This window comes from Vitis riparia, chromosome 5 (assembly GCF_004353265.1).
Source record: "Vitis riparia cultivar Riparia Gloire de Montpellier isolate 1030 chromosome 5, EGFV_Vit.rip_1.0, whole genome shotgun sequence".
Lineage (NCBI taxonomy): Eukaryota > Viridiplantae > Streptophyta > Magnoliopsida > Vitales > Vitaceae > Vitis > Vitis riparia.
The window spans coordinates 13,219,187-13,238,375 of NC_048435.1; the positions used below are offsets into that span (position 1 = coordinate 13,219,187).

Consider the following 19,189-nt stretch of genomic DNA (forward strand, 5'->3'; position numbering starts at 1 on the left):
GTCGAACTAAACAGGGGATGATGGCTTTGAACGCTGAGATGTAAGGATATGGTGGCTGTGAACAACAAATTGAAAAAGTGGCTCTGAATGCCAACCTGAGAAGTGATGGTGGCTCTGAATGTCGAACTTAAAATACGACTCTGAACGCCAAACTAAAAGTAGATGGTGACCCTGAATGCTGAGACCTATGATGAGATGATGGGGTGGCTCTGAATGCCAAGCTAAAATAATAGCTATGAATGCCAAGTGGAAACAATGACTCAGAATGCCAAACTAAACCGATGACTAGGAATGTCAAGCTGAGAAAGACAACTCTGAATGTTGTAGCCGAGGAGACATAGTGGCTTTGAACTCCAAGCTAAAAATGTGAGGAGATGATGAGGGGGAAATAAGCCCCAGTGTAGTGTGCCGCCATAACTCTCAATCCACTATAAGGGTTTGAATGAGACTCCATGAGTCCCAAAAGATGCTCTGCTAGCATGTCGAAATAGTCAAATCAACTATAAATATGGCCTCACAAACCATTCGACTAGATCACGATGCCCGATGAGATGCCATAATAAGTCAGACGCCTCTAACTCGAAATGCTCTACTGGAGGAATCCATCGTCATCTCAAAGGAATGCTCCAATGGGGAGTCTCAAAAGAATAGTCCACTAAGGCAACTACCATGATCTCAACACAACAATCTATTAAAGAGTCATGGATGGTGGGGCAGTCAAGACCTGAATGTCGTGCTCTACAGAAGGCTCATCTCGACGAAAATCACAGGAATAGTGACCAGTAGTGCACATAAATATTTCTCGACTGAGTAGTGAGGACTATAACAGGCCTATAAGAAAACAAATATATCCACAACTAAAAATGGGAAATATGCCCCAGTATAACAACTGGTGCATTTGGTGTGTCGTAATAACTCAAGAGCAACTCCATGGGGATGTATAAAACATGTACTCCACTGAAACGATGATATGAAAGTCTATGCACCCGAGATAACTCCATCCAAGAATCACGACGATATTAGAAAGTATGAGCCTGACTGAATGACTCATGAAAGGCCCCACCGGAGAATCAGGACAAAATGAAATCAAATCATCAACCTAGCGGTATCTCATAATTGGGGATGATCATGCAAATAAGTGGGTATCTACAAATCTCAACCAAAAGGGGAATATGCCCTAGTGTGGAATCAAATGTGTGATAGGCCGAAAAAATCAGGTGACCTCGAGTCATCCCCCATCAAATGCGTGATCCTAGTCATCCATGTCTATAATAGAATCGGACCCACAGATCAAAGCGGCAACTCTCGGAAGGAGAAGCATGATGACATTTAAGTGCTGAAAAGTGCGGGCCTAACTAGATGGCTCACAAGAGACTCTACTAGGGGATCATGATAAAATAGTGAAATGGTCATCGCCTCGGCGTACATCTCGTAAGTGAGGATAAGCATTGTAACACCTAGTACTAATGAATTAAATAGGCAATAATGATTATTTTAGTACTTAACTTTAAGCTTGCTTAATTAGATGTTAAAACTAGTTTAGTGCTAATCATGTTTAATTATGAATTAAACTTTGATTAAGGTTAAGTGGGATTAGTTAATGATCTAAGCATGCTTATTAGGTTCTTAGGGACTAATTAGGGTTATGAAAACCAAAAGGACTAATGGGAAATTATGGGTTTTATTTTTGATAACTTGAAGGACTAAAGTGCAAAATTGGGAAATTGGAGTTAGTGGAATGCCACCTCCTACTTGGGTGGATTGGTGGCAGCCATGTGGGCTGCCACCTCGTGCTTGGGTGCATGGAGACCCCTTTATAAGGGGGCTGCAGCTCGTTTTGCACCATTTCACCTACAACAACTTGGGCTAGAGAGAGAATCTAGAGAGAGAAAGTGTAGATTTGAGGTAAGCAAGTTGTTTAATTTTGTAATTTTCGTTTATTTTGGTTCCTAATGGTATGTTGAAAAGAATTAGTGGTAAAAATTGTGTAAAAGTTGAGTATAATTAGCTATAAACCCATTTTAGTTAAAAATCACAATTAATTAAAGATTAAAGTATTTTAAGTTAAGTATTTTATTAATGGTAAGATCAGCATAAATCTTTGTTTAATTTGGTTTGATTGAAAAATATATTAGTAAACATGTGATGAATTGGGTTATTTGGACACTTGGGATTTGTTAATAGGTTAGGCTTTAAGAAAATCAAAAGAATTAGTGTTTGGTAATTAATTAGGGAAATTAATATGCATTGTAAATATTGTTTAATTCAATTCAAATTTGATCTGAAAACATGTATGATATAGATTAGAGAATGTGAGAATTAAAAATTTGCAACAATAAACTATATAAATTTTCATGGTTAGGAAACCTAAATTATGTTGTTTCATTTCAGTTCCTCGTAATAGGCAAAGATCGCCTACTTAGAAGAAACACAAAAAGGAAGTCGGTGTAAGGTAGGGAATTTTATGCTATTCTATGGTGTATTTGATTTCTTTCCTTGAATTATTTGTTGGAATTTCATGTTATTTCTATGATTTCATAAAATGTTTTAAAGTGTCATTGCATCTTGTTTTATTGCATTGAAATGTTACCATGATATTGGAACGTATATTGGTATGAAGATTCATGGTTTGTGTTGTCGAAATGGTTCGTGGTGGGGTTGCATTGCAAGAAGGATATGGAGTTATCACAGATGATATTCAGAGAATTGATTGCTGGGAAGTGTTTATGTGATGCTACAGGCATTATCAATTGATATATTGTTTATGTGGGACCGTGGGTCCTTGGGTGAAAGTCTCTAAAGCCCTCGAGGAAGACACTCCGATGTGGGTGTATGGGGTTGGTCCTGCCCCTGGGTTTTAGTCCCTAAAGACACGGGGTTGGTCCTGCCCTTGGGTATGAGTCCCAAAAGACACGGGGTATGACTTGCCCTTGGGTGATGTCCCAGAATAGTCATTTTTATATTGATCGAGTTTCTTGTGGAGCATTGTATCTGCTGTGTAGATTGTTGGCAGTCAGCAATTTATCAGTTGTGAAAGGATGGATGGGGAAAAGCAATGATGAAACCAACAAACACGTGCATACATGTTTGACATGATTACACATTTGTTAATGGTTATGAAATGTTTATCATGCATGCTATTAAACGTTTAATTCATGGTTTTTAAGGCTATACTTAGGATGGTTATAAAATTTCCTACTGAGTTGTGAACTCACCCTATCCCTTCCACCTCTAGATGCAGGTCAGAAGACCTATGCAGGAAATAATGCTTGAGCAATGCTTTATTGTGATTAGATGCTGTTTGCTCACATTGAAAGTCTTTTGAGGCCTTGCCTTTTGTATCAAGATTAAACCTTTTGTTGGAATGATGTAATGTATATATTTGTCAGATACACTTGTAGTATGGGCTACCTGTAGTGAACAATGGGGTTTGGTATATGTAAATTAATGTAGTACAAGTTTCTTTTGTTAACTTAATAGTCACAATGTTTAATACAGGATGTACTCATTATAACAGGTTTTGCATATCCTCTTTTTGAACAAATTTAAGTAGGAACTCAACATTTAAATTTTTGAGAACACTTATACTGTATTTGAGTATCAATTGTTTAGTTGAAAAAAAAAATGGGGTGTGACAAGCATGCAACTCCATGAAGATTTATAAATCTCAATCAAAACGGAAACATGTCCCAGTATGGCATCAGATGTACGGTAGGTCAGAAGTCGGGTGACATGAAATTATCCATCATTAAATGTGTGATCTTTGTAATCCAAATCAAACCTAAACATCTAGGAAATGTCCTCAGAATAAGAAGCATGACGACAACTAAATGCCGAAAAATGTGGGTCTGGTTGAATGGCTCTAAAGAGGCTCCACTGAGGGATCGTGATAAGATAATGAACACGTCATCGTCTTGGTGCACACCTTGTAAGTGGGGATAAGCATGCAACTCCATGAAGATCTATAACTCTCAACCAAAATAGAATATGCCTTAGTATGGCATCGAATGTGTGATAGATCAGAAAAGTCAGGTGACATCAAATCATTCATCATCAAGCGTGTGATCTCGGTAGTCTAAATCCACAGCTGAAATGAATTTAAATATTAGAGAGGTGTATCCCAAAAGGAGAAGCATGAAAATATCTAAATATCAACTAGATTTCAAACACCTGTCCAAGTAGAAGCTATAGAAGATGACGTTTGATCTCATGGCCTCAGGATGGTCTCAAGACACGGGACATAATGTAGGCTAGGGTGATAGGGTGATAGAAATGAAGGGAAACTAGGCCCAAATACCCATGCCCTCATGTATGAAATGTAACATGTATAGAAAATCCCATGAGCCATGGACTTGAGGGTGCCTAATGTGAATATGGTAACAGTAATGAGGCAGTGAAGAAAACTGAAATGATAATGAGATGTGTAATGATGATGCAAAGATAGTATCAAACCCGAAATGGGTCGCTGTAAGAAAAGAATGAGAGGTGAAATGAAAAGGATGAATCAAAAACAAAAATGAGGATAATGATGAAACGCAGAACACGAGGAGGGGTGATGATCCGCTCAAATAAAATATGAAGGGAAGTGACATCAATAATGAACGCAATGATGGAAGGGACAACGACCCAAAGCCTCCTAAGAGAAGGTCACTCATCTCACTCTTAAAATATACGACAAAATGAATACAAAGAATGAAGGGTCTCAGAAAGCTCACATATGAACTTCCATAAACAAACATACTCAATAAAGTGACCCTCGAACATCAATATACACACTCAATGATAGAAAATACTACACACATGCATTTTTTTATTTTTATTTTTCATTAATTTTTTAATTTTTTTTAATTTTTTTTACATATATACAAACGTGCATGCTTTGAACGCAAACAAAAAAGCTACAAAGATGAGGTAAAAAATGGATAAACATACTCTCAAATGCTAATGTAGCATAAACTCTCTTTGACGAGGTGACCTTCTTAAACTGAGGATCTTTGGATCAATGTCCATGTGATAGATAGTGGAAATGACATGACTACCCTCTATGTGACGAACTGAGGAGGATCACCACTAGGGATGGAAGAAGATGATGCAAAACAAGCAGCATATAGAATAAAGAGAATGAGATGAATAACACAACCAATGAAATTTGATGAAATGCAGTAATCTAGTGATAGAAAATGATAATGAGAAGAATGTGCCCATAGGTCCAAGGCTCATGAAACTCCTAAACAATGCATGCATACACTAAAGGACCCCTATCTCGGTGCAAAAGTGTGAGTAAGTCAGTAAGAAAGAAAGGCTATAATGAGCATGCGAGGCTCAATGGGCTAGCAACAGTCTATATATCAAAAGGGTGAAAGGGTATATGGCTAACCGAAATGATGGCCACCCATCCTGCAACCATGGACTCAAACATAGTACCTCTTTAGCTGATCCACGTTGGTCGGCTCTGAGAATTGGTTTCCATCTAAATCTATCAACCATGCAGCACTCTCTAGGGTTAACTCCTTGATGAAACAAGGTTCGCTCCAATTGGGTCTGAACTTCCCTCTAGGATCTCTAATCAATCCTCTGATGACTCTCAAGACTAAGTCGCCTATCTGTAATGGTCTGGGCTTGACCCGCTTTTTGAAAGCGCGGGCCATCTTCCTCTGATATGCACAAACATGATTTGTTGCCCTCAATCTCCTCTCATCTAGGAGATTGAGCTGGTCTAATCGGGCTTGAGCCCAATCTGCCTCTGAAATCTGCTGCTCCAATGCTACTTTTAATGAACCCATCTCAATCTTAACTGGTAGCACTGCCTGTATACCATACACCAAGGAATAGGGTGTGGCTCCTATAGAGGTGTGAAAAGAAGTTCGATAAGCCCACAATGCAAAAGAGAGCTTCTCTGACCATTCCCGAGAAGTCTCAACCATCCTCCGCAAGATCCTCTTAATATTCTTATTCGCGGCCTCTACTGCCCCATTCGTCTACGGCTTGTATGCAGATGACCTATGATGCTGGATATCATATATCTGTAATAAGGTGTCGACCTCTGCTCTAAAATGTACCCCTCTATTTGAAATCAACTCATGAGGGACTCCATATCTACAGATAATATGTGATTTGATGAAACTAGCAACCCTAATTGATGCCAATCTCGCATGAGGTGACCTCCACCCAGTTGGTGAAATAATCAATGGTGACCAAGATGAACTCATGACCATTGGAAGACTTCGGTGAAATCTTCCCAATGATGTCGATACCCCATACTAAAAATGACCATGGTGAAGTCAGTACGTCTAACTCTGAAGGTGGCAAGTGAATGAGGTCCCCGTGTATTTGACACTCTGGACATCTCTAAACAAACCGGCAACAATCTGTCTTCATGGTCAACCAAAAATAGCAAGTCCTCATGATCTTATGGGCTAACATATGTCCTCCCATAGGTGGTCCACAAAATCCCACATGAACCTCTCTCATTACTTTATCAGAAGAGGCGCGGTTTAGACATAATAATAACATCCCATCAGCTGATCGTCTGTATAATGTCTCGCCACAAATCATGAATCGGGTGGCCAACTGTCTTAATGCTCTCTTATCCTTAGCCGTGGCAGCCTCAGGATATGCACCAAGTCTCAAAAAGTGATACATGTCATGATACCATGGCAAACCATCATCTAACTCTGCCTCGTCAATCAGGCAACAATAGGTAGGAACAAATCTCGACTCGATCAATAAAGGGCGAACAATGGCATCAGCAGGAATATCAATCATGGAAACTAGAGTAGCTAAGGCATCAACAAACTGATTTTGCGCTCTAGGCAGATGTCTATATCTCAAATCATCAAATTTCCCAACCAGTAGCTCTAAGTATGCATGGTAAGGCCTAAGCTTTACATCTCTAGTATTCCACTCACCCTGAATTTGTCTCAATACCATATTGGAGTCATCAAACACCTCTATCTATCAAATCCTAAGCTCAAGAGCTATCTCTAATCCTAAGATGCAGGCCTCATACTCAATAATATTGTTCATGGTAAGATGTCGATCTGAGAATGCCAAATGAACAGATCTAGGAATGTGATCAGCATGAGGGGATATCAACAAAACACCTATCCCGTATCCAGAATGGTTGGCTGCACCATCAAAGTACATGCGCCAACCTGACAGACTAGTCACAGCAACAACATCCTCATTTGGGAAATCATCATCAATAACTCTACCATCAGAAACTAGTAATGAGGCTAGGTGATCTACAACAATGCTCCCTCTGATGGACTTCTGAGTGACATAATGGATGTCAAACTCAGTCAGAAGTATCAACCATCTCATGAGGTGACCAACCAAAGCGGGCATGTTAAACAAATATCTCAGAGGATCTAGATCGGATATCAAGTGCACCGAATACTCGGTCATGTAATGTCTTAGTCGGCGAGTGGTCCAAACCAATGCCAAGCAGTAGCGCTCAATCATGACATATCTCATCTCATAATCTAGCATCCTCTTACTTAGATAATAAATGGCTCGCTCCTTGCCCGAATCATCGAGCTGAGCCAACATGCAACCTAAAGCTACGTCTGAGATTGACAGGTATAGGAGTAAAGGAAAACCTGGTGTAGGAGGTGCCAAGACTAGAGGTGACAATAAGTACTCTTTGATCCTCTCAAATGCACACTAGCACTGATCATCCCAAAAAGTAGGTTGACTCTTCCTCAAGAGTCAAAAAATGGGCTATAGATGTTTGTCAATCTGGTAATGAATCTCTTGATGTACTGAAGTCTACCCAGGAAGCCTCTAATATCTCTCTTAGTCCTCTGCGTAGGCTTGTCAAGGATGACTATGATCTTATCTGGATCCGCCTCTATGCCTCTCTCACTGACCATGTATCCCAATAATTTCCTAGAAGTCACTCCAAAAGTGCACTTCTTGGGGTTCAGTCTCAATCTGAATTGCCCAATCCTCTCAAAGAATCTCTCCAAAGTTGCTAGGTGATCTGATCTTTCTCAGGATTTCACTATCATGTCATCTACATAAACCTCAACATCCTGATGCATCATGTCAAGGAAGAGGGTGGTCGCTACTCTCTGATAGGTAGCTCCTGCATTCTTCAACCTGAATGGCATGACTTGGTAGCAGTAAGTACCCCACTCGGTAATGAAGGACGTTTTCTCCATGTCCTATGGAGCCATCAGAATTTGACTATACTTGAAAAATCCGTCTATAAAGGACAACATCGAATTACCTGCTGTACTGTCAACTAGCATGTCAATGTGTGGGAGAGGAAAATCATCCTTAGGACTGGCTTTGTTGAGATCTCGAAAATCAACACAGACTCTCACCTTGCAATCCTTTTTGGGAACAATGACGACATTGGCTAGCCACTTGAGATACTCGACCATTGATAAAAATCCTACACTGAGCTGCTTTTGAATCTCCTTCTTTACCTGTAGGCTCCAATGAGGGTGTAATCGTCTCGACTTCTGCTTAACCAACCTGGCATGGGGCAGAAGTGGCAAACAATGCTGGATGATAGATGGATCAAGGCCCAACATGTCCTTATAAGACCATGCGAAAACGTCTAAATATGATCTGAGCAATTAGATGAGACTGCCTTTCTCATCTATAAATAAATCTGATCCGATCCGATCCTCAACTCTTTAGGCTGATCTACTATGCCAAAATCAACAATCTCTGTGTCTCCTATAGTCGTTGAACTCTCTAATCAATGGGGTTCAGATCAAAAGCAAAAGACGAGTCATCATCTGAATCATGCTGTACAATCTCATCATCTATATTAAATATCTATGATGTGGGTGAAGAGGGTGTTAATAAAGTGATATCATAAGAGACAGGCAGATACTCGAAAATGCTCAAATCCATAAATGAAAAGTCATGAACATCGTCAGAACGGGAGACAAATCTTGATAAAACATCAAATGAAAGAGGTGGGTCCACAAAGTCGGATGCTCCCTCAGTTGGGCCAACATGGCCATTAAACAAATCATCAACTACTAGTGCATCCTCTATAAACTCCGGAGCAGGAGTAGTCTGAATTTCCTCAGCAACCTCGATGACGGACACCTTGAAAAAATCAAATGGTAAAGCAAGCTTAGGTTGAACTATCTCATCGATCTGGCTCATACTCAGAGTGAGTATCTCATCAACGTACTTATCATGTGGCACAACTCCATCCACTATGTCTTCGATCTCGGCGAATGTCCCGTGCTCATCGATCTCATCCGGGAAATAGAGCATCATAAGACTCATATGATCTGGAGATGATGGGATGGCTAACGCAAATGCCGAAGTACCAAGGGCTCCATCACCTAACTGTAGATGATGGACAAGACGTTGAAGCTCGACCTCCTGAATAGTGCTAAGTCCCTCAATGATCCCATCTGAAGGCATTTGTGGCTCGACGACCTCAAAAAGTAGTTCTCCAAGCTCATGCTATATGGGTGAACAGGATAATCAAATGGTCTGTGAGTCAATCGGGCCCTCACTCTCTTCTTGCGCAATTGCACCATATATCGATAATCAGCCTTAATGGGGATGAACCCGAGTCCGAATGGTACATAATGATCTGGGATAACCATAAACTCACTAAGCCCATGCTGACATCGCCACAATCCCATGTCGGGTAGATAAGACATGCTCCTCATCATGTCGAGCACCACCTTGTTGTCGTACTACCGTGCTGATCAAGTGACATAGCCATGAAGTGTTGAAAAAAATGCTCCATCTCTAGGGTCCGCACCTCATTGAATGTGAACCTAGTAAAAAATAGTTGTCATCACTATGACTAATTTGTAGCATTAGCTTAGAAGAAATGAACATATCTCCTACAGATTGCACTATGATGACCTAGCCATCATGAATGAACTTCACTTTCTAATGAAGGGAAGAAGGAATGACCCCTGCTTTGTGAATCCAAAGTCGGCCCAATAGTAGGTTAAAGAGTGTAAGAATCCTCAAAACCTGGAACAAAGTGATAAATGTGGCTAAACCTATCAATAGCTCAATCTCTAAAGTGCCCATGACCTCCCTCCGAGTGCTATCATATGCTGGGACTGTCTGAGTGGAGGGACCAAAGTCAGAGGGTGTATAGCCGAGGGCAATGGCAGTGCCCAGAGGACAAACGTTCAAGGCCGAGCCATTGTCCAAAAGGATAGATGAAACTCGACGGCCTGAACAACCGACTGAGATATATAGTGGACGTGTATGGTCTGAACCCTCTGGTGGCAAGCCATCATCAGAAAATACTATGCATGTGGCTCTATCAGCCGTCATCATGTGAATCAACCCATTCAGATTAGTGGTAGTCTCGACTCTAATCTGACTCAAAGCTCAAATCAATGCATCTCTGTGAGTGCTGGAAGATGCTAGCAAGCTCCAAATAGAAATACAAGCCTGTGTGCTCTATAACTGCCTCAGAATCTCGTCATTCTCTCTCCTGACCTCCTCAAGAGCAGATGTCCCCTCTAAGGGTCTAATAGCTGTAGGAGGCGACTGTTGCAATACCCTACCTCTGCGAAGAATATATTGTACAACAAGAGTTTGAGAAACATCAATATACAGAGTTTGAACCTCCTCAATATTTGGAATCAAGACCAACAGTGTTTGAACACTATAATGTGGGAAAGTCAATGGCTCAATAGTGGCCATCTGTACTGATGCCGCCTCAGGAAGTAGTTTGAATGGTGTGGGCATCCGAGGGCCCAAAGTCACCCTGCCTATCTCATAAATCCCGTCTGATACTATGGGCTTTGGCTTTGAGTCATCCCATTACGGGGTTGTGGTTACACTCGTCTGACCCAAGTGAACCAAACCCTGATCAATCAGATCTTGGATGACATGTCTTAGAGTAGTACAATGGTCAGTCTTATGTCCAGGCCCCTAATGAAATGCATAGTGTTGATCCATCTTGAACTGAGGCGGGACAGGCTAAGGCAATGGTTTGGGAGTGAGAGCTGTCAACAATCCGACCTTTGTGAGCTTCCGAAGAGCCTGACTCAATGGCATACCCAACTATGAAAAATGTCTTTGCGTCCTCAAAGCAAAAGGAGTAGAGGTTTATTGAGCTCTAGGCCTGGAATAAGATGTTGTAGGTCTCGCAGCAAACTACGCTGCATAGCATGGTTGTCCTATGGTAGAATATGAAACATGAGGTCTCTCTGTGCCCTACGTGGTATAGTAAGGCAGTGCTAATGTAGGAGGCATGTAAGCTTAATCATAAGACTGAGGTGGCGCTCGTGGCCTATACTATGAAGGATGAGTCCTAATGAGCTATGGAACTGGCTAATGACGCCTAGGAGGCCTCTGATTGGTAGAACTGATAACACTCACATCAACGATCTCTATTCTCCGGATGGTTTCTTCCCCTTAACATCACTAGGGGAAGAATCTGTCCATAGACCTCTAAAAATACCATCCTCAACATTATATAGAGCCAAAACCAGAGAACCAAAGTTTGTGAAGGGTACCCCGACCACATGTCTAGCAATCTTGGGTTGTAGACTCCTCAGAACCATCTGTATCTGATCCCTCTTTGATGGCCTATCAATAATCTCGACTATCTTCCCGCGCCAGTGGGAGATGAATGAAGAAACGAACTCGTCTGATCTCTGTCTCAGAGCCTTAAGATCTCTCCTCGACACATCTACAACAGTATTAAACGAAAATTGTTGCAAAAACTCCTGGGCCAAGTCATCTCATGTCCTGCGTCGTGAGCACTCCAAAGATGCGAACCAATGCTGGGCCGCTGATTATTACTCAAAAAGTGCTATTTTATAGCTTGCAATTAACTATTTTAAACACTTTTGAGTAGTAGTTATTACCTTTTAACTCAATTGGCATGTTAAGGACCCTTGTAATTGTTTCTAATCAAATTGTGTTAAGTTTTGGTATTTTCATAGCTTTTTGATCACCAAAGAAATCCAAGAATGAGGGAGATCTTTGTATAGTTCATGGCAAAGCAAATTGAAGCTCAAATTCATGAAGAAACTAAGCCTTGGAGCTTCATAACCCTTTGCCAAAGCCAAACGAGGATGCAAGGAAGAAAATCACAGAAGAAATCAACCATTCAGCAATTTCACAAGTTGTGGAATCCAACTTGCAAAATAGGAAGAGGAAAGGAATTGATGCAGGACAAAGAGCAGATTAGTTGCAGGAAAATTTGGCAACTTGCGAAACCATAATTTCAACTTGCAAAATGAACAATTTCAACTTGCGACATTTTCGCAAGTTGCAAATCAACTTGCGAAATCCACCTGTAATATGAGATATTTGCGCACCGACTCCGTTTGATATTTATCTTCAGATATTTGTGTAAATCCCTATTTTCTCCTTGTAACTCCCCAATGACAAGTTTTCTTGGTTGAGAAGTTAGCAGGAGGGGTGAATAGCCTCTTTATATAATATTTATTGTAATTTTCTTTTAAAAAAGGATATCGGGGGAGTTTTTCTCAGAGATAAAAAATTTGTATAGTTTTTCAGAAAGTAATACACAGAGCTCTGCTTTGCCTTACCTTCTCATTTTGTTTCCTCTTTTATTTTTATTTCTAGCAAATCAAACTCAGAGGATGTTATCCCAGAGGATGAGTGGCTAGGCTTTTTGTTTCTTGGTGTGAATGAAGCTAGGTAAGACTCTGGATACAAAAGTGGAAGTTTCGTTGTTTTAGTTTTTAATGAAAAGAAAGTGTGACCCGTTAATGGTTTTTATCTTTTTAGTTAACTTAAAATCCCTTAAAATCACATGGGCCAACACTTGGTAAGGTAAGTGGACTCCGTCCATTGAGATCCACTAGTTTATCTCTTGCGAGCCTCTGGGAGGTGGCTTAAAGGTAGGATTATCTAGAATAGCCAACACTTGGTAAGCTTTTAGACTCTTAGGAGACATCCATTAGTTATCTCTTGCGAGCTTTTGACAGGTAATCCAAGGTTAAGGATCACCTTGAATGGCCAATACCAGGTGAGAGGTATGAACCATTGCAAGATGATTCAGTGACAGAGATTTAGTGTTTGAAACAATTAAGGGGAAGCATTTGTATCGCACTGGTTCGGGAAATAACTATATGTTAAATCCCCAATTCGAGGAAAAGATCCAAGTAACTGGAATCTCCCTTTTTGTATAAAGAACCTGAACCTAGTGATCTAAAACTCTAAGAAGTACTTTTCCTTGTAAGTAATTTCAGTTACTTTATTTTTTGTTTCACTTAAAACCAACCTTTTCACACATACTTATGTTTTCTTTTAAAACTAACCTTGAAAAGAAAAAACACCAATTCAGTTTTTGAACTAATATTAGTTGTAATTTGAAAACCCATCCTTGTGGATGATCCTAGAGCCACTATGCTATGCTAGCTAATGCTACCCTAGTATATGGTGAAATAGGTTTATAAATTTTGTTGATTACTCCCATCTGAGGACTGTAATCAAAGCACACCAGTTGATTGAACACCAATCAACAAGGCATGCACCAACTGGGCACGAATCAGCCGCTCCACTCAGAGATAGTGGGAATAAGGTGATCATCTGTGACTCATCCAAACCATGGGCCCTCATTACTGTGCTATAGAGTTTGAGGTGAATGTGAGGACAACCAATGCTTGTGTACCTCTTAATGTCGGGCATCCTAAACTTGGCCGATAAACTGGCTACTGGCATACCCTCAAGATCATCCCAAGCTATGGAACCATCAGATACCCTCAACTGTCTCATATGCTACTCAATATGGTCCATACATGCATGAGTATCATCAATGATTATGGTCTGAATGACTGTAGGTGGGGTAACCTCAGAATGACCATGCAATAGATAGGGCGAGGTCTATGGCATTGTCAGAACAGGCGGTGGCAGTGGAGGTGGTAATGACTCATAAGGCATCTCGTCTTGAACTACTGGCAGTCTACTTTACCGACTGCCTATCTCTTACCTGAGACTAGCTAAAGCCTCCTGAATAGAAGCCATGATGGTCGTAAATTGGTCAACTATGACAACCTGCTGATCCATGTCTAATCTCTCTGAAAACCGAACTAATCTCCCCTCTACTCTGACCCAAGATGGAAAATCCAGATTGAGAACGAAGTGTCGATCTTGGAACATGAGAAATAAAATAAGGGTACGACACAAGGAAAACATGGAAGAAATGCTAATCTGAAGTAAAATGAGCAAGACATCAAAGTGTAGAAGGACTCTCCAACCGTAACTCAAACTTGTATTGATCTCTGTGCATTCTCAACTGAAGACTAAAAGAGGGAGTACTGAATCCAAATTGTGACCAAAGAGGCTTTAAAGGCCCTCAGATGCACCCACGTGTAGGGAGAGAGTCCTAATCGAATGATCTACGACTCAACCTACAAGGTCATGATGGCTCTAAAAGGATATGGGTGGACTTTAAAAGATCCCTAGTAGAAGCGATCATACCCTTCAATGGTATGCAACCCTCTGCACACCTCTGAAGAGACAGGGTGCTTCCATGCAAGGTGGTCATCACCTCCACACATGCACTACCTCGACATCCCAAAGGGTTTCCTATGACGAAACTCTCAAAACTCTCAATGCTCAATAGTCAACTAGAGTGCGCTGTGAGCGATGTGGGTGCATCCGAAAACCCTATGAAACTAAAATAGAAGAGGAAACACACTGGTCACACAAATATCCATGAAACCTAGCTCTAGGTTATACAGGTCTTCAATGATCGAACTCTAATCGACATCAATGTTTCAGTCACCTCCAGAATGCTCCCAAACATCGATGTAGCCCGTCACTAGGCCCTACTCCTAACCTCTAGCTCGGTTAGACTAACAAACACACACAAGGCCTCACACTTGCAAAAGTGAGAGCTAAAATGAAGGAAATGACCAAAACCAGAGGGTTGGAGGTAAGGGGATAGATGTGCGGCCCACATGGAAAAACGACATGCAATCACACAGAGGAGGGTAGTCATGCAACATACAATCAAGCAAGGTACGAATATATCACTCATGTCCACATACAAGCTATGACAATCAAGATGAATAGTGATACAAATATCATGCTCAAGGATGATCAAGATAATGTACAAGCAAGTGAATCAACATATCAAGTCAAATGATATACAATGATGAGTCTATACATGTGAGGTGAGCAGAACAATCACGGCAAAATTAGAGTCACCATGCTAAGACAGACAAGATAATCAACCAATATAATCAGCATGTCAATGTCCCAAATGGATACAATAATGAAGCACAGAAAAATCGCTACATCAGAATCCTCGATCAAGATAATCAATCATCATAATCAGCATGTCAGTGTCACAAATGAATACAATAACCAAGCATGCATAAAGGATAATGAGATCAAGAGTTCTCAATGTGCAATCAAGAGATAGGTACCCACTGATCGACCAATCAAATGCCACATTTGCTTTATCTTAAGTTCAAGCTTAACCCACTAATGATTCCTTAGTGGAGTCGTGGCATTTCTGCTCATGTGCTTCCACTCGATGGCGAACTCGTTTTTTATTTTTAAAATAATTTATTATTTTTTTTAGAAAATGATTTGGAGTCGCCACTTATTTTTGTTTTATTTTTAAAGGGTAAACAAAATAAGAAAGAAAAACCCTGAGTGTGACTCCTTATTTGGAAAAGATGGTTTGTGAAAAGCTAGATCGGGGCTCGGGGGTCAGGTTACTTATTGAGAAGGTATGGTAAAAACCATAACACCCCTCTAAGTCCCTAAAAACGGGTCTTTACTGATGAAATGAAACATGTGTGGCAATTGATTGATTAAACGTAGATACCAAAAAGTAATCATACACTGGGAGCCAAAACATGCATAAAGAATGGTCAGAGTGAAAATGGGTGTGTACCTTAGTAGCAAACAACAATGCGCTATCAGGAAATGAGGTTAGTGCACGACAATGATCATAAAATAAGCCACATTCATCATTAAATGGGATAAGGAATCTCCAAAAACAAACACTACACTTCAATCAAATTTATTTTTGTTTTAAATAAAACTTCTTTGATGTTGGGCCCCCATCAAAGCCCAATTTATTTTTGCGTAATCAATTCCGTAAATTCCATCACTTGGAATTACAAAAATAAATTCACACTTATTTTAAAATATTTTTTTTAAAAAAATAAGGAAAATGTGAAAAAGGCTTGTCAAGGAGAAAATGACAACCAATTTTATTGAAAAGGGGGTTTTGGGGACCTAAAAAAAATCGAAGGATGAAGATTTGAAAAGTTAAGTTATTTGAAAAATCTAGAAATTGGGAAATTATTTAAAAACTGGAAATTGGGAGATTATTTTAAAATCAAAGCTAATGAAAATGAAAATGACACGTGGCCCCAAAGTGGCCATGCAAACCATGCAAAAAGTGGGTCTAGGCCTTTTATGGCAGTTTCAGGAGGATGCACCGTAGTTGGTCTTATAGAATTCTGATCCATAAGCTTTTTGGGATGAATAGTAGGTTGACTCACTAAAGCGGCAATGGAGGTCGTCTCACCATCAACAAGGACCTCATCACATAGAACATAAACTTCTCTTTAGGACCATTTCCATGCCCGTTGCCACCCGCCACCAATTCTCATGCTAACATTGACTTGCTCTCCATCAACTAAATGCATTAGGCTGCTATATCTCGTGCTTCAATTACTGCTCTGTGTTGGAGCCGACATCAAACCTTTGTTTAAACTCATAGCTTGACACAAGGTTAAAGGACTTTCCAAGCCATCATCAGAATCACCACCAGTAGCATCAAAAGGATAATCCTCACCATCTCTGGCAAGGTTCTCTTCATCCCACTCTTCATCCTAATCAACAACCCCATTTTGGATTCCAAGTTGCCATCCGAAGAGAAGCTTAATAGATGTGGTTGGTTTCACATATAATCCATTCTTCTTGCAACGCTCATTAAGTGCTCTCACTAGCTCATCGAGATTAGACTGGATACGATCAGCACGAACCTGAATGCTCTCATCAGCGCTGCCATTTTCCTACATCTTGAGAATGGCCTGATACAGACCCATTTTCCTCTCCTGAATATCACGAAATATGGCTTTTGGATTCGCTTCTTTGCCTTCCAATTCCTTGAATTCAATTCTCCATTTCATGATAGGCAAGGGTGATGAAGATCTTTTTCACGGTCAGTTAGGATGTAGTAGTAGAGGTGAGGAACTGACTTAGATTCTTCAACAGCAGAAAGACCCAAAGTTTCACTATCATGACCTGCAGTGTGGGGACATCTTTTCCATGCCCCACAGGTACAATCTAAACAGTAAACACATTCAAAGAGGGAGGTGTCACAGACAATCGACATTCACCTCTAAGACTTAAGCATGATGAGACTGATAAAGCAACATGGTCTTGGAGGCAAATGACACTTTAATCAAGAGAATGAGTCACTGACAAGGAACTGGATTGGACACTAATAGGTTCCCCTCAGAACCATCTTCTCCTCCTGTTGATTCTGATTTTTACTTTCTCAAATAAAGGAGTGGAGGCATGACAAGACTGGATCCACTTATTGGAATATTGAGCTTTTGGCCTGCATTAAGAACTTTCGTTTCCTTTATGCTCATGAAGTGTCATCACAACCCGTAATTTCAGCTTTATGTAGGATCCATCCTTCAACAAATACCCCAAAGCCTGACACTCCAGCATGAGATGACCCATTTTTATGGTCTAAGTCCTGTCCTTTATCTTCTCTGGTCAGCGCAAATGTCAACATGGAAAACCAAAGTGTTGTTGTCTTCAATATTTCTCAATCCCCTCCTAGAGTTCCTCTTTAGCATCTCCAGGATATGAATATTGAAAGATATAGCAATTACTACTGTACAATTTTGACTGGTCAGAAGCTTAAAGAAGAGTCTTCTCTTGGCCATTCACATGCCAAACCTACAGATTTCCCGCACAATCAACCTACGATTGAAGTTCTTATTTTCTAGGAGTAGCTTCCAAGAAACCCTTAGCATTAACCCCTTGGCATTTTAGAAGTGCACCAGGAGGAGAAGAAAGCAGAGAATGGGTCATTTCTACTTTTCTTTAGTACACGTCAGCCACAGGCCATGTCCTTTCCGAAACTGCAAGCAATATCAGTAGCTCCATTTTTTATGGTAGTAACTTTCGAATGCAAAAGATGCATGGGAAACTACATTGTCTGGTTCAAAACAAGGCTAGCTAGGCTGAATAGTAGAGTAGTCCACATTCCCAAGACCACGAGCCCAATCCAAAGCATTCTACAAGTCCATTTCTGAAGTGGTAGATGATGCGATACACCATGTTCCATTTGAGCTTGTTACATTTGTTCCTGTAGTCATGGTTACAACACCCTTTCCAGTCATATCCAAGTTATGAACACTTGTTTGATCTGGATAAAATAACCTCTAGTTCCTTTAAGATTTCAAATCGGGCTTCCTGCTCTCATTGGAAAATGAGAAGACATACACATCTAGATCCTCTCCTGGCTTTGCACATCAGAGTTCTGGGAATGCTCCCAAGAACATATCTTCCACCACGATGAACAACTTGAGAAACCAGACCCATACCTTTTCCATGCTGGAAAATATCATGTGTGCCATGCAGATAGGGGATTGGGCAAAGTGACAAGGAGATTGGGTAGAGGATAGGGTATAAGTGAATGGTGATGTGGGGACCATTGAGGGTGATTTGTGTGCATGGGACTTTATATACGTAGGAAAATGAAGGAAATGAGCCAAAAAATGAGTATTAGTGAAAGAAATGGGTATGATGGGTAGGAGGTGTGAGAGAAATGGGTCTAGTGGGTATTTGAAAAATGGAAACTTGGGTATTACGGAGGATGGCCGTGCATGTAGGGTAATGGGCATGTTGGGTGCATGGTGTGGATATCATAAGTGAAATGGGTAGTGCGAGAAGAGGATTAAAGGGTATAGTGGATATTGGAAAATGGGTGTGAATGGTGTGGAATAGCAGGAAAGTGGTTGAATGAAGAATGGAGTATGATAGCTAGAAAAAATAATGAGATGGAGGTGGCAGTGTGTAGGACTTTCATGCATATGGGTAGAAAACAAATAGCTGGGCAGCAAGTTGAGTGACGGTTTGGAAATTCTCATAATTAAGAGCATGGATGGCAACCTTTGCAGGCCAGTCTTGGACTTCTTGCATTCATAGTACATGAACAACTGCATCTCCACAATTCCCAGATCCATCACGTTGAAGTTCCATTCAG

At 40.5% G+C, this 19,189-nt stretch overlaps 1 long non-coding RNA gene across 1 annotated transcript; it reads left to right on the forward strand.

The window, feature by feature from the left end:
• Positions 1-1,867: 1,867 nt before the first annotated feature.
• Positions 1,868-3,275, forward strand: LOC117913776. The gene is made up of 3 exons (XR_004651162.1): positions 1,868-1,905; positions 2,392-2,452; positions 3,236-3,275. It is a non-coding gene; the product is annotated as an uncharacterized LOC117913776 (long non-coding RNA).
• Positions 3,276-19,189: the final 15,914 nt, after the last annotated feature.